Raw genomic sequence first — 12,374 nt, 5'->3', positions numbered from 1 at the left:
GGCAGCCCCGAAATGCACAGTATATAGGTTCTATCTCTGGATCTAAAGTGGCTGCTTCAGTTCCCACCATTACATCTACATTCCAGCCAGGAGACCCCAAAACACCAGGGGGTGTGTTCCGTGTTTTTATAGAAAAGGCTTTAAGAGTTACATAAATGACTCCTCCTTTAGCCCAGTGATGTGGCCTCACTGAGTTGACAGAGGCAGGCGTCCCTGTGCCTGGGTGAAACAGGGGAGTTCTCTTACTTACGACAATGCTCACACGATTTCTGCACAAAACCTGCACACAGTGCAGCGGGAAGAGGGCTCGCTCTGCGTGTGGAACCTCCAGGTCCCATGGTGGCCGGCCAGCTCACTCTGAGGGGTGGCAGCTTCCTCCTGGACCCTCAGCGGGGACTGCATATTGCTAGGGACACCGGGCAGCTCACTCCTGGCCCCTGAGCCACCAGCAGGCACCACAGAGCTGGGGGCCGAGACCCTCGCGTCTCAGAGCCCGTCCTCGTTCCGCTCTGGGTCCCCCGCAGCCTCCAAGCGCCACGTCCTTCCTCAGACACTGCCCAGAGCCATGTGTCCACGGTGAGGCAGGTGGAGGACAGAGCCCGTGTCGTGTGCCTGGGCCAGTCCTAGGTGCCCCCGGGACCCCACCCAGCCCACACCCCTCTCCCAACCCTGTGATCCTCATCAAGCCTCCTCCTGGGAACCTGGGGCCACGGAGGAGACCCAGCACAATGACACTTCTGTCCTAAACCCACAAGATAAGGAGCTAGGTGATCCTATGTCGGTGCTTCTCTACTCTTGCAGTACTAGGGTTGGCCTGGGGGCTGTCCCAGGAGCTACGCCCCCAGCCCTTTTTTATTTTGAGGAGGAGGAGGGGGAGGGGGAAGGGAGGGGGAGGGAGGAGGAGGAGGTGGAGAAGGAGGAGGAGGAAGAGGAGGAGGAGGAGGAGGGGGAGGAGGGGAGGAGGAGGAGGAGGCGGAGGAGGAGGTGGAGGAGGTGGACGATGAGGAGGAGGAGCAGGAGGAGGAGGAGGAGGTGGAGGAGGAGGTGGAGGTGGACGACGAGGAGGGGGAGGAGGAGGAGGAGGCGGAGGAGGAGGTGGAGGAGGTGGACGATGAGGAGGAGGAGCAGGAGGAGGAGGAGGAGGTGGTGGAGGAGGTGGATGAGGAGGAGGGGGAGGAGGAGGGGGAGGAGGAGGAGGAGGAGGCGGAGGCGGGGAGCCTCTCCAGGGGCTTGAGGGCAGCCGCCACCCCAGACGCTGACCGCTGTAACAGAGGAGACATTTCCATCTGGACTCCTTCCCTCCGACCCAGCGTCCCGTCCTGGGGGGACAGGCTGAGTGGCCCGCGTGGTCGCCAGGCCCCTTGCCCTCGTGCGTCTAAGAAGCAAGGCTGTGATTTCTGAGATCCGATCACCACGTATGTCTCTCTCTCCACTGCAGCCCAGCTCGGGGGTTCTAAGCACAGATGCCAGGAAACTTGGCTGTGAAAGAAACAAATTGAATTTCAAAAGCAAACATTCTAACTGCGTCTGGGAAGTCAGCCCACGCACAGGTCCGTGTTTCAGGAAGTTGCTGGACGCGTCCCCTTCACATGCTGCAGGCAGGGACAGGGGACCCGAGCAGCCGTGGGACCCCGTGAGGCTGCACCCCTGAAGAAGATATGGACCCGGGGCCAGCTTCCAGCTGAGAATGGGCCCGTGCCCAGCCAGGGGGTGAGTGGACCGACCCTCGGGGCTGCACCTGACCTCCACAGCAGGAGGTGGGCTCGCTCTGCACGGGGACCCAAAGTGACCTCCAGGTTCCAGGATGGCCGGGCCAGCGCAGAGGAAAGGATACTCCCCAAATACCAGCCCCCCAAGTGCCATCTCCTTTTAAGAGGTGCCTTCCTTCTGCTGGGTCCACTCACTGGGGACCAGAGCGCTCAGCGGTCTCCGGCCCAGGCCTGGGGCCCCAAGGGTCAGCCCCTCCTCTCCCCATCCAGGTAGCGGGAACGAGCTCCCTGCCCTCTGGACCCCACGGCTCCCCAGAAAACAGAACGAATGTGATCAGGGGACAGCAGAGAGGTGAGGCCGGAAGGGACAGACAGACAGCTGCTGTCATCCTGGGGGACGACACAAACCTTCGTTCATCTGGTCACTCATTCCTTCTCCAAAAGGCACTTTCTGGGGAGCCTCGGCTGGCTCAGCCCCGTGCAGAATACAGAGAGAAACCAGCGGTCCCCAGCACCCCGGGAAGGACCGGGTTAAAGATGGCAGTGCCAGCACACACAGGAGCACCCGCAAGCCCTGCGGGGAAGAAAGGCGTCTCCCTGCGGGCCCGAGGGAGGGACGCCAACAGGACAGGGATTTCCAAAGTTCTTTCTGGAAACGAGGTTAAGGGGAAACTGAGGATAAACATCACTGTCAAACTGAAAGGGGGACAGAGCCCTGGGGCTTCTTTTTCTGACTGCAATTCATTATATCTCCACTTACAGAGCATGGAAAACACAGAAAAGCAGACAGAATAAAATTAGTAGCACCCAGAAGGATCCCAGCGGCAGCAGGAAGACGGGGCGGCCCAGCCACCAAATGTTTCCTTCAGTGAAGACACAGACACCGATGCGCACTGCAGGTGTGAACACACACCTTCACCCGTGTGCGGTAAACCCTCAGCTTCACTTGTACCGTATCGTGACAGCCAGGTGTGCGGTGCATGCCTGTGATGCCAGCGCTTGGGAGGCTGAGCAGGAGGACGTCATGCTCCATGCTTATCGCCCTAGTAACCACGCACCTGGAGCACCACCACATGGTTATAAATTAGTTATAAATTAACTGACCACATTGTCATGCTGTTCTGTATGCATCCCCCCGACCTTAGTAACCTGTTTGCTGTGTCAACTTTTGTTCCCTTTATGAGAGACAAATGTTCCTGGAACTGGCAGACCAAGGGCTATGAATTGGCTAACCACCCACTGTGAAATGCCTCTTACCTCAAGCAAAGGCCCACCTTATTTCTGTTTCTTATCACTATGTACTTAATGATCAATGAGCTAATCATAAATGAACTATAAAAATCAGTCAAAATTCTAACCCAGTTGCACAGCTTTGCAAATTCCATCTGCAGTGTGTCGCTGGGCCAGTAAAATAAAAGCACTTCTTTTTAAAACGACGTCGTCTTGCCCTGTTTTTCATCTCGGGGGCCTTTTTGGGGAAGTACAACAGAGGACTGCTGCGATATTTAATGAAGATGGCAGGGTTTCTCACACTTTCCTTGTGTGTGTGCGTGTGTGTGTGCACATCGACTGTATTGTGTTTCGTGCTGGCAAAGGAGAGCACGCGTGTAACATACACAGCGCCCCCACCCCGGGGTGCTTCCAGGTGGGAGTGGGGATCAGTGTGCGGAACGGGCTTTGAGCGTGTCCGTGCCCCCCTAACCTGCCCTTACACCCTGCCTGGAGGCTGTCAACTCCCTCTTAATTCCCGTATTAGCACTGACCTACGGTCAGATGTCGCACCTGCCCTGTGATCCAACAAGGCTACCACACGTCTGGAGCCGACTTTCTGATTCTGACGACAGTGTTTAAACACACAGAACCAAGTCTGCTTCCCCAGGAAAAGGCTACCTTGCGTCTTTCAAAGGGTCTCTTACACACACACAACCCACGCGTGCACACACACACTGGGCTTTCTGTTTGAGTCCGCTGGCCCTCACTCCTGGGTCCGCACAGTGGTTTATTTTGTAGAGCACGTTTTCCTGTCTCGGTGCAGGAGCACAGCGTTTGCTCCTTGTAAATCCTGGCCTTGGTGTGCTTGTTTATACTTCGAGACAAACGTTAGAACCCTCTCGCCGAGTTACTCCTAAAGAAAACACCACTGTGTCGATGGGAAATGTACAATCAGGACTCCAGTCAGTGCAGCTCCGCAGGGACCAGCGAGCCTTCTGCTGAGTGATTAATGGAACAGGAGAGGCCACAGAAATGGCCGGGCTCGGGGGCCACCAGTCTCACTACAGTAGCTCAGTGTCACAAAGGGAGCAGAGGGTGCACACGGCAGGGTGCTCGGGCCAGCCCGAGAGTCCTGACCCCGGGATCGCGGCAGGAGCAGGGAAGAGCCAAGGGGCAAACAGAGGCAAAGCCTGCAGCAGAGGCGGCTTGGCACTCACGGCCCCGGGGTGAGGCACCCAGACGGGGAACCAGTGACAGGCGGCCACCCTGTCCCCTGAGCAAGGCCCTGGGCACCCTGCCCAACCAGAGCCTCCCGTGCACCACCAAGGGGGTTTTGTTTGCTGAAAGTCACGCTGCCTTTGAAGGGAAACGAGACGGGTTCTAGGAAGACCCAGAATTCCGCCACCTTCCCTCTCGGTCTGCACCCGAGCCCGAAGGCCCCAGCCCGGCGTGGTGGCCCAGGCCCATGGTCCCAGCTCCCTGGGAGGCTGAGGCAGGAGGACGGCAAGTTCACACCCAACCCAGTCAACCTCACCACGGAGGGAGAGCCGTACCTGGGTAGCTGGCTGACTGGGGAGGGAGCTCAGAGCCCAGGTCCTGGGTTCAGTCCCTGGATCAGGGTGGCCATGGCCGCCAGAGCTCTGTAACAATGACCACTGACCGAGGAACTGGCCCTCCGGCACCCACAGCCCTCGCCTGCCCTGTCACTCACCCAGCTCTCCTGAGGGCTTCTCTGCAGAGCTCTGCTAGTCGATCTGTGAACCCACACAGGCTCCTCTGGCTGCTTATGACACGGCCAACCCGCCCTCCACTTCCCAGAGCGCACAAGGACGACCTGCTCATTTCACCTCGGCTGTGTGCAGCTGCTCGCCCTCTGGGAAGCTCTAGAACCGCAGACCCAAGACGGTGCACCTGTGGGGCTCCAATCCGAGCCTGGATATCGATGCTTCCTGGGGGCGCAGGAGGCGGCAGAGCCACTTCCGCCCACACCAGGCACATCCGGGAGGAGCTGCAACTCCTGCACAGCCTGCGCGACCCTCCGCTCCAGCGCCGCGCCCCTGCTGGGCAGCCACGCCCCTCAGAAGACAGCCACCTGCACACGGCCTCACAGAGGGGCTCAAGGGGCACTGCCAGCTCCATGGCAGACCCAGAAGCAGCTCCGAGACCCAGGCCCCGGCGCGGAGGAGCCACGGAAGTCCACGTCTCTGCCAACAAAGCCCGTCCTGCAGGCCTCGGAGCCCCAGACTCCAGGATTCACAATCCCCATTCTCAGCTGGGGAGCTCGGGGTGCAGCCTGAACCTGATGCCCTTGTCAGGGCCCCGAGATGGCACAGATGCCGCAGGGTCTGAGGTAACCCCGCCTGGCCCCTCTGCTGCGTGAGCTCCATGACTTTCTCTGGCCAGGGGACAGTGGCGTCCGCATGGCTGGACCTGGAGTGGACATGCTGGACCAGGCAAGGACCCCAGGGAAGGGAGCTCTGCCTCGGGGGGACGGCGGCAGGGGCAGCAGGAGGACGGAAAGCAGGACCGAGACAGCCTGCTCCGGAGAAGGAAAAGGACCCGGCCACGGGGGGTCACACGGTGTCCAGGCCTGACACAGGAGGACACAGGAGGAACCAGGGACGGAGCACAGGCCGAGCTAGGAACATTTACCACAGGCTGAGCCCTGGGGACTGGGGGGCACCGAGAGCCGAAATAATACAAACACGAGTAACAGGCTGTCTTACGGCTGAAACAAAAACATGCAGAGAATGTATTTGTTCAGATGCCCAAATACATGTAGAAAACTTGGCCAGAGGAGAGATCAATAAATCTCTGAAGAAAACATAGGGAAGCATAAAATTTTGGACCGTCAGCCAGTAATATGCTTTAAAGTAGGAAGAAAATAAGGGCTGAAGCCAGCTCCCCAGAAACTGGTGGACCCTCCCGGCGGAGCTCGGGGCTGGGGCCCAGCGGGGCACGGGGAGGGGCGCCCAGAGAGGGGACGGCAGCTGCCGTGTGCCCTGGAGACGGGGAAACAGGGGTCCTCTGGAGACACCACTCATAAAAACGATAAGCCTCCACTTAGCCCAATCCAGGAGATGCAAGCGGAAGATATAAATGATGAAAATTAGAAACCAGACAGAGAAAATAAACACAGATGTTCAGAAAACTGCAAGACAGATCCTGCTGCCTGCGCTGATGGATTGGAGTCTGTGGAGAAAGGGGGTGCTTCCGGAAAACCGGGGGGTACGGAGGCACGTGACGATAAGCCAGGAAAAGTAATGTCTGGTAAATGAGAAAGCGGCCTCCCTCCTGAGGGAAAGCAGGGACGGCAGGAGGAGGAGGAGGAGGAGGAAGATGGGGGGCGGAGGGAGGGAGGAGGGGGAAGGAACAGGGGGAGGGAGGGGGGAGGGGAGGGAGGAGGGACGGGGGAGGAAGGAGGGGGGAGGGGAGGGAGGAGGAGCAGGGGGAGGAGGGAAGCATCCATTCACAGACACAGGAAGCGACTCCTGGGCCTGGGGTCCACACAGCCAGCAGAGCAGAACCACAGGCCGAGAGGATGTGGCCGGGACCCAGGCGTCCCCTCGTGCCTGCCCTGGTCCCTGAGCCCATGGTGAAGGGAAGAGCCCGAAAACCAGAGGGAGAGGAAAAGAAAGCACCACGGGTGTTTGCAGACAGAATAACTGTTTACACTTTAAAGGAAACCCAAATAAAAGGTCAGCCATAGCAAGTGGGCGGGCAGGGCTGCCCCAGAAGGGACACAGACCAGAACAGCACACGGCTGTGGCAGCGCCAGCCGCCGGACCAAAGCATGGCACACGCACACCAATCAAAACACAAACTAAAAAAAAATTAAAATAAAAAAAAAAAAAAACACAAACTGAAACCAGGTGTTGTCCTGACAAGTCTCAGTTTCCCTTTATTCATAAGAATTAAGACAGAAACGTCACAAAGTGCTAGCATTTCTTTCTGTTGGGCATCAGGAAATAAATCAGAAATGGGTTCAAGATGGTCCCTAAATAGCAGCTTAAGATGTAAGCAGAAGTCAGGGGTTCTCTGAGTGGAATCATTCCCAGAATCAGGGACTTCAGACACTTGCATGCTAATCAGTTAGAAGGGAAAAAACATATCATGATCTTCAGCAAGGTCCAAAAGATCCATTTAAGGAAAGTCAAAACTATGATTTAAATAAAAAGCCCCAAACAATATAAAGAAATAGGCCAGTGTAAAGATTTTTTTTTAATGCTGACATTTGCCACTGAAAATCCACAGGAATTAACCTAAATACTAGAGATGCTAAGCGTATCCAAGCAGGAGGCTGAGTCAGGAGCATCTCCGCTTACGTCATAACCGGTTGTAAAAGTAACTGCCGGGAAAGTCCGCTCAGCGTATTCAAAGAAATTGCAATATCAGTGCATAAATGTAACAAGAAATTTACCTGACCTTTTAAGGCAAAAAAGTCCATAATCTACTGACAAAAACAAACCATTTGGGAAAATGACCTTAATTTAGGCAGAATTATACACTAGGACGAAGACACCAGCTCTCCCCAAAAGCAGCCTGTGTAAGTGCGCTCAGTGCCCTGCCCACCCCAGGTGGGGGCTGCACCCCGGAGCCTCCAGCCCCTCCCTTACCGACCCTCACATGCCGGCTGGCCGGCCCCTGACCCCACAGGGCCTCCCCACTCAGTGGAGCTCTCTGTCCCCTCCCTTCCCTTCCTGAGGAGCAGACAGGACCCAGGGAGACCCCCGCCCCACAGGCACGGTGGAGGTGGGCGCCCCAGCCAGCGTCCACACCCCAACCCCAGCGTCTCCCCCGCCCACTTCCTGCCCAGCAGCATTCTCCCCACACAGACTCAGGCCCTGGGAGCTCACTTCTGGCCGCATCGTCCTTGGGATGCAATGGTGCCCCCGCCCCGCCCTCCCCGGAGCTCACCCCTGGCCTGGGCCCTGGCTGCCATTTGCTCCTCCGGTCCTCAAGGTCATCCATACTCACCCTTGCCCTTGTCACACAGGGCAGGGGCCAGGCTGCCCGGCCTCCAGCTCCCTGCCGCCTCCCTCCCAGGACAGGGACCACCACGAGGCCTCAGGCTCCTCCCCATGGCCACGGTGTCCACCAGCCGGGCTCACACCATTTGCTAAACCTCTTCGGCCCAGCTGTCTGCCCGTCCACCGTGCCACCCACACCCCATCCCCACCACACACTCCCTTTCCCAGGCCATGGCAAACATGTACCCCTGCCCCTCCCATCCTCACCTACTTGACCTGATTTTCACAGGCCACAGGACTTGGGGAGAAGCACAGGACAGCGCGGTCCCCCACTGCTAACCCTCCCCTGGCCTCGGCCCTCTCCCTGAGCACAGCCGAGTGGATAAACCTGAGGTCCCCGGTGGGGTCCTCTGTGCATGCCAGAGTTCATATAGAGATGTCCCCAAAACCTCACGCGCTCATAGCAGGGGCCTCGGAAGGTGAGTGGGTTGTGGGGTGACATGCTCACTGGGTGAGGCCCCTAGTGGCTTTCCAGCACTGTAGGTGAAGGTGATCAGTGGGCGTGGCCTGGAAGGGTGTGAGGACCTCCTCCTCCCTTGATCAACCCCTGCTTCCTGTCCCATGCCACGGACTGTTGCTGCCTGCAAGGCCCCTCTGCCACACCATCCTGCCTGGGAGCCAGTGGACCGGGGACTCAAACGTCTGCCCACGGAGCCGAAGTAAAACCACACCTCTCCTCCTTAGAGCCGTGGGTGTCGGGATGGGTCCCAGGGATGAGAAAGTGCCTGAGAGGCACTGTCCTGGGCTCCCACTGGCTTCCTCCCACCCCTGCTGACCAGACACTGCCTGCCCCTGCCCCGGCCTCCTGGATCACCCCACACCAGCCCCCAGCAGCGGCAACACCACCCGCTGCCACCCACCCTTCATCCACAGCTCAGCGAAAGCCCCTTTACAAGGCCACCGGGGAGCAGTCCTCCGGCATTCCTTGCCCTCCTGCAAATCATTTGCATTTCCTGCAATTTGCAACTCATGTTTTTCTGTCTCTAGCCGCCACCAGCAGTCTGTGAGCCAGAGTCCCCTCCCGAGACCGACCGCGTGCTTGTAAAACCATCTGAAGGCAGACACAAGCACATTAATCACGGCACAGCAACGGACTGACGGCGTTTGTTAGACAGCGTTAGACTCCAGGCGGTGGCTACTACCCAGCCAGAGGGAGGATCCGGCGCTCAGTTCTGTGAAACTTCGGAAGCCGTGGCGGCAAACACCTGTAAGGCCACCACCTGGGAAGCGGGCAGGAGGATCACCAGGAGTCTGAGGCCAACCCGGGCTACACAGTGAGCTCAAAGCATCTGGAATACAGAGGGAGACCCTGTCAGAAAATACAACAGTGCACAAAAGGACACATCACAGTGTGACATCTGTGTGCGGAAGGGTCAGTCTCCAGCGCTCTGCTCTGCCGGCCGCGTGTTGCAGGGCGTGGACGGCTCCGTTATCGCCGGTGCTGAACTCGGCTAGAGCAGAACCTGGAGCTGCCCCAGGCCTGCCTGAGGCCCTGCAGGGTCATTACGGCCAGCCCCTGCTCACTTTCCGTCTTGTGTGCACCAGAGAAAGTTTAAATGTTATTTAGAGCAAAACAGAGATAAAGCTCATAGAGACAGAAAAGTCACAGCAATGCAGAGGCCAGTTTCTATCTTTGAGCTTACAAAAAAAGAGATAAAAATCACCAGAGCCTCAACGAACACGAAACAGAAAAGACACAGGAGAAAAGGCTATTTTGCAATCACAAGGCCGCCCACGCCTTGGAGAAAGGGCTCAGCCAGCAGACAGGCGTCTCGGCCGCCCGTGGGTTCCCGAGACCACAGATTCAACCGTTCACACCTCTCTCTGCACGTAGCTCTGGGTTCCAGCACTTGCTGGAATGAGCATGTGTGATCTTCTCACGGTTAGCACATATTCCTAAAATACTGACTTACTTCTATCGCAGACAAACTTTCTGGAATATAATCACAAAGGGAACATAAACAGATACCATATTTCTGCTGTTTCAATAATGAGTCGGCTGTTATCACAGCCATCCAATTTATTCCGAGAATAGCGCTTGGCTAATTAGAAGAAGTCAGCCTAATAGCAAGCTGACATTCATAAGAACAGAAACGGTGGATGAGAAATGTTTACGGCCGCAGAGGAGCAGCTAAGACAGCTCCAGTGTATGAAATCGGAGCGAGATGCTCGTTTCTCACAAATCTGCAGCAGCAGCACTTAACACGTGGGACCGTGAAATCCCCACGGCCGGGTGTCTCTCCATGCGCTGCCTCACCCAATGCGTATTTGCTTAAGACCTACTAACTGCAAGCCGCCAGGCGGGTCACTCACATGTGTAGTGTCTCACGCACGGAGCATTCAGTATTTCACATGTCTGAGAACCTGGGGAAATACAGTCCGGCCTCAGGCACCGAGTCCTGCCTGTCCTTAATCCCCACAGCTCAGCCATTTGTCAGCTTGGAGCCTGTCACTCCATTTCCAGTGTGAGAGCCCAAAGGGACCAATGCCAGCAATCAGGGACCACAGAAGGGGCCGAGCCATCCAGAGGACAGTGTGCAGAGGAGCACGGTCCCAGGCTCTCCGAGACAGCACACGGCCTTTCCAAGGACACTACGGTCACCGTGTGCAAGGCACACACCTCCCGCGGTGTCCTAGTGACACACAGAACACACTGTGTCACCTACAGATCGGCCAAAGTGCACATACCCACACACCTGCCGCCTCGTCGCCTGCCCAGGGACACAGCCCTGTCTTTCTGGAGGAAGGCTTAAGGGAAGGAAAGCCCAGGTCCAGGCTGTAAAAAGCCAAGACGCGTGGACAGAACGGACCTAAGGCTCATTCGTGCCCCGCACCCGCCACGGTGCACTGTGCCCTCTGCACCGCGGTCCCTCCGCTGAACCCACTGATGAGGGGAGATGGTGGACAGCGGGCGGCCTGGCTCCTGGCTCCGCCCTTCTCTAGCGTTAGGAAACAGCGGGATACAGAGAGTATCCTCAGGACAGCACCACGCGGGACTCAGCTCAGGTGGCCGGAATACTTCCCGTTTAGCTCTGACAAAACCAGCTCAAGGCGTACAAGTCACCCCAAGTTTGTTCTGTGGCTGTGCGACAACCCTCACGTGCGTTGATGCGTTCAGCGGGTAGATTTAGGATCTGTGGACTCTGAACTCAGCGATTCTCTCACCCCTCTGCTGTAGTCAGGGGCTGTGCAGAGAACAATTAGAACCAGGACACAGAATTTATAATATTATTTATGATGTCACCCAGAGTTAACACAAGAAAGTGCAGGAAATCTGTCCACAAACACTAAAGACCCAGAATATTCAGTCAAGGGCCTGCATCCCACAGCAATGTCCTGCATGAGTCCAGATGAAAACTCAGAGCCCATGACAATGCCTCACACGAGTCTAGCTGGAGGTCCAGACCCCACAAGAAGGACTCACGCCTGTCTCTTTTAAGGATCTGTGCTGGGAAGGCTCACAGGTCAGCAGTGGAAGCTAGAAAGTCCATGCCAGTGGGGTGAAGGGGCTGTGCTGGTGGGTTGAAGGTTCTACGCTGGAGCTGAGAAGTCACACTCAAAATAAGGACCAAGGCTGTCCTGAAAAGTGCCACAGCCGTCCTCAGTGACACTGAGGTCCTGAGCTCCTCTGATAATAAGTACAGTCAAGTACCTGCCAGGAAGCCAGCATGAAAAGCTTCTCCTGGAGATTAAACAGCACACGTCTTCCCCTCCGGAGCCAGAGAGCAATGCTCAATGTGAAGACCAGAGCTCCCCCAAACTGAACCACAGCCACCCTCACCAACAGGGTCCGGAGCTCCTCCAGTGACAGTGGTCTAACTCACACTGGGGAAGCCAGCATGACGAGCTCCTCCAGGAGAACCAACGGTTCAAACAGCAACATTTAGAGAAACACACAATACCTGGCTTGTCTTCTCCACATCTCTATGCTGGGAACTTTCCTCAGGTGGAACACCTATGCTCAGCACCAGGCTGATTTAATTCAGATGGTGTTAAGCTGACCACCTGTTTTTAATCCATAACACCCCCATACATCCTTTCTCCACTTACAAGGGGACCCCTTGCTACCCACAAGTACAACACAGTGTGCACGGAGCCAGGGATGCGCCAGGTGCTACCCGCATGGTTTGTGGGCACACATCTGCTCCCTTGAGCACTGTCACCACCATCGTCATCACCGCAGCGTGACGCAGCTACACACTCTCTGGGGATGCATGGCAGCTCTTCTGCCCCGTCTGACAAGAGACAAGTGCTTCCCAGCCCCTGGCTCCCAAGGGTGACACCCAGCCTGAAGCTGAGGCTGCCCATCCCTCCTGGGATGGGACACTGCTGCTTGCCTGAATCTGCGAGGGGCACCTGCACCCCCCTTAACCCCTCTGCCAAGAGCACCCGGCATCGCCTCCTCCCCTGCCCTGACCCTTGC

The 12,374-nt window shown here is 57.0% G+C and overlaps 1 protein-coding gene across 3 annotated transcripts in view; it reads right to left on the bottom strand.

The window, feature by feature from the left end:
- Tmem132d (transmembrane protein 132D) overlaps positions 1 to 12,374 on the bottom strand; it is a 444,208-nt gene that overhangs the window by 355,657 nt on the left and 76,177 nt on the right. The window contains exon 1 of one of the 3 annotated variants that reach the window (XM_063225472.1): positions 11,604 to 11,759. The exons of the other annotated variants lie outside the window; for them this stretch is intronic. The gene's annotated coding sequence lies outside the window, so the exon portion shown is untranslated. Of the gene's footprint in view, positions 1 to 11,603; positions 11,760 to 12,374 lie in introns of those variants that run through there. 3 annotated transcript variants of the gene reach the window in all.

Source organism: Cavia porcellus, unplaced genomic scaffold (genome assembly GCF_034190915.1).
Source record: "Cavia porcellus strain 051 isolate PalLab524CR breed Dunkin Hartley unplaced genomic scaffold, mCavPor4.1 scaffold_16, whole genome shotgun sequence".
NCBI lineage: Eukaryota > Metazoa > Chordata > Mammalia > Rodentia > Caviidae > Cavia > Cavia porcellus.
This window is presented reverse-complemented; position numbering and strand designations above follow the sequence as displayed.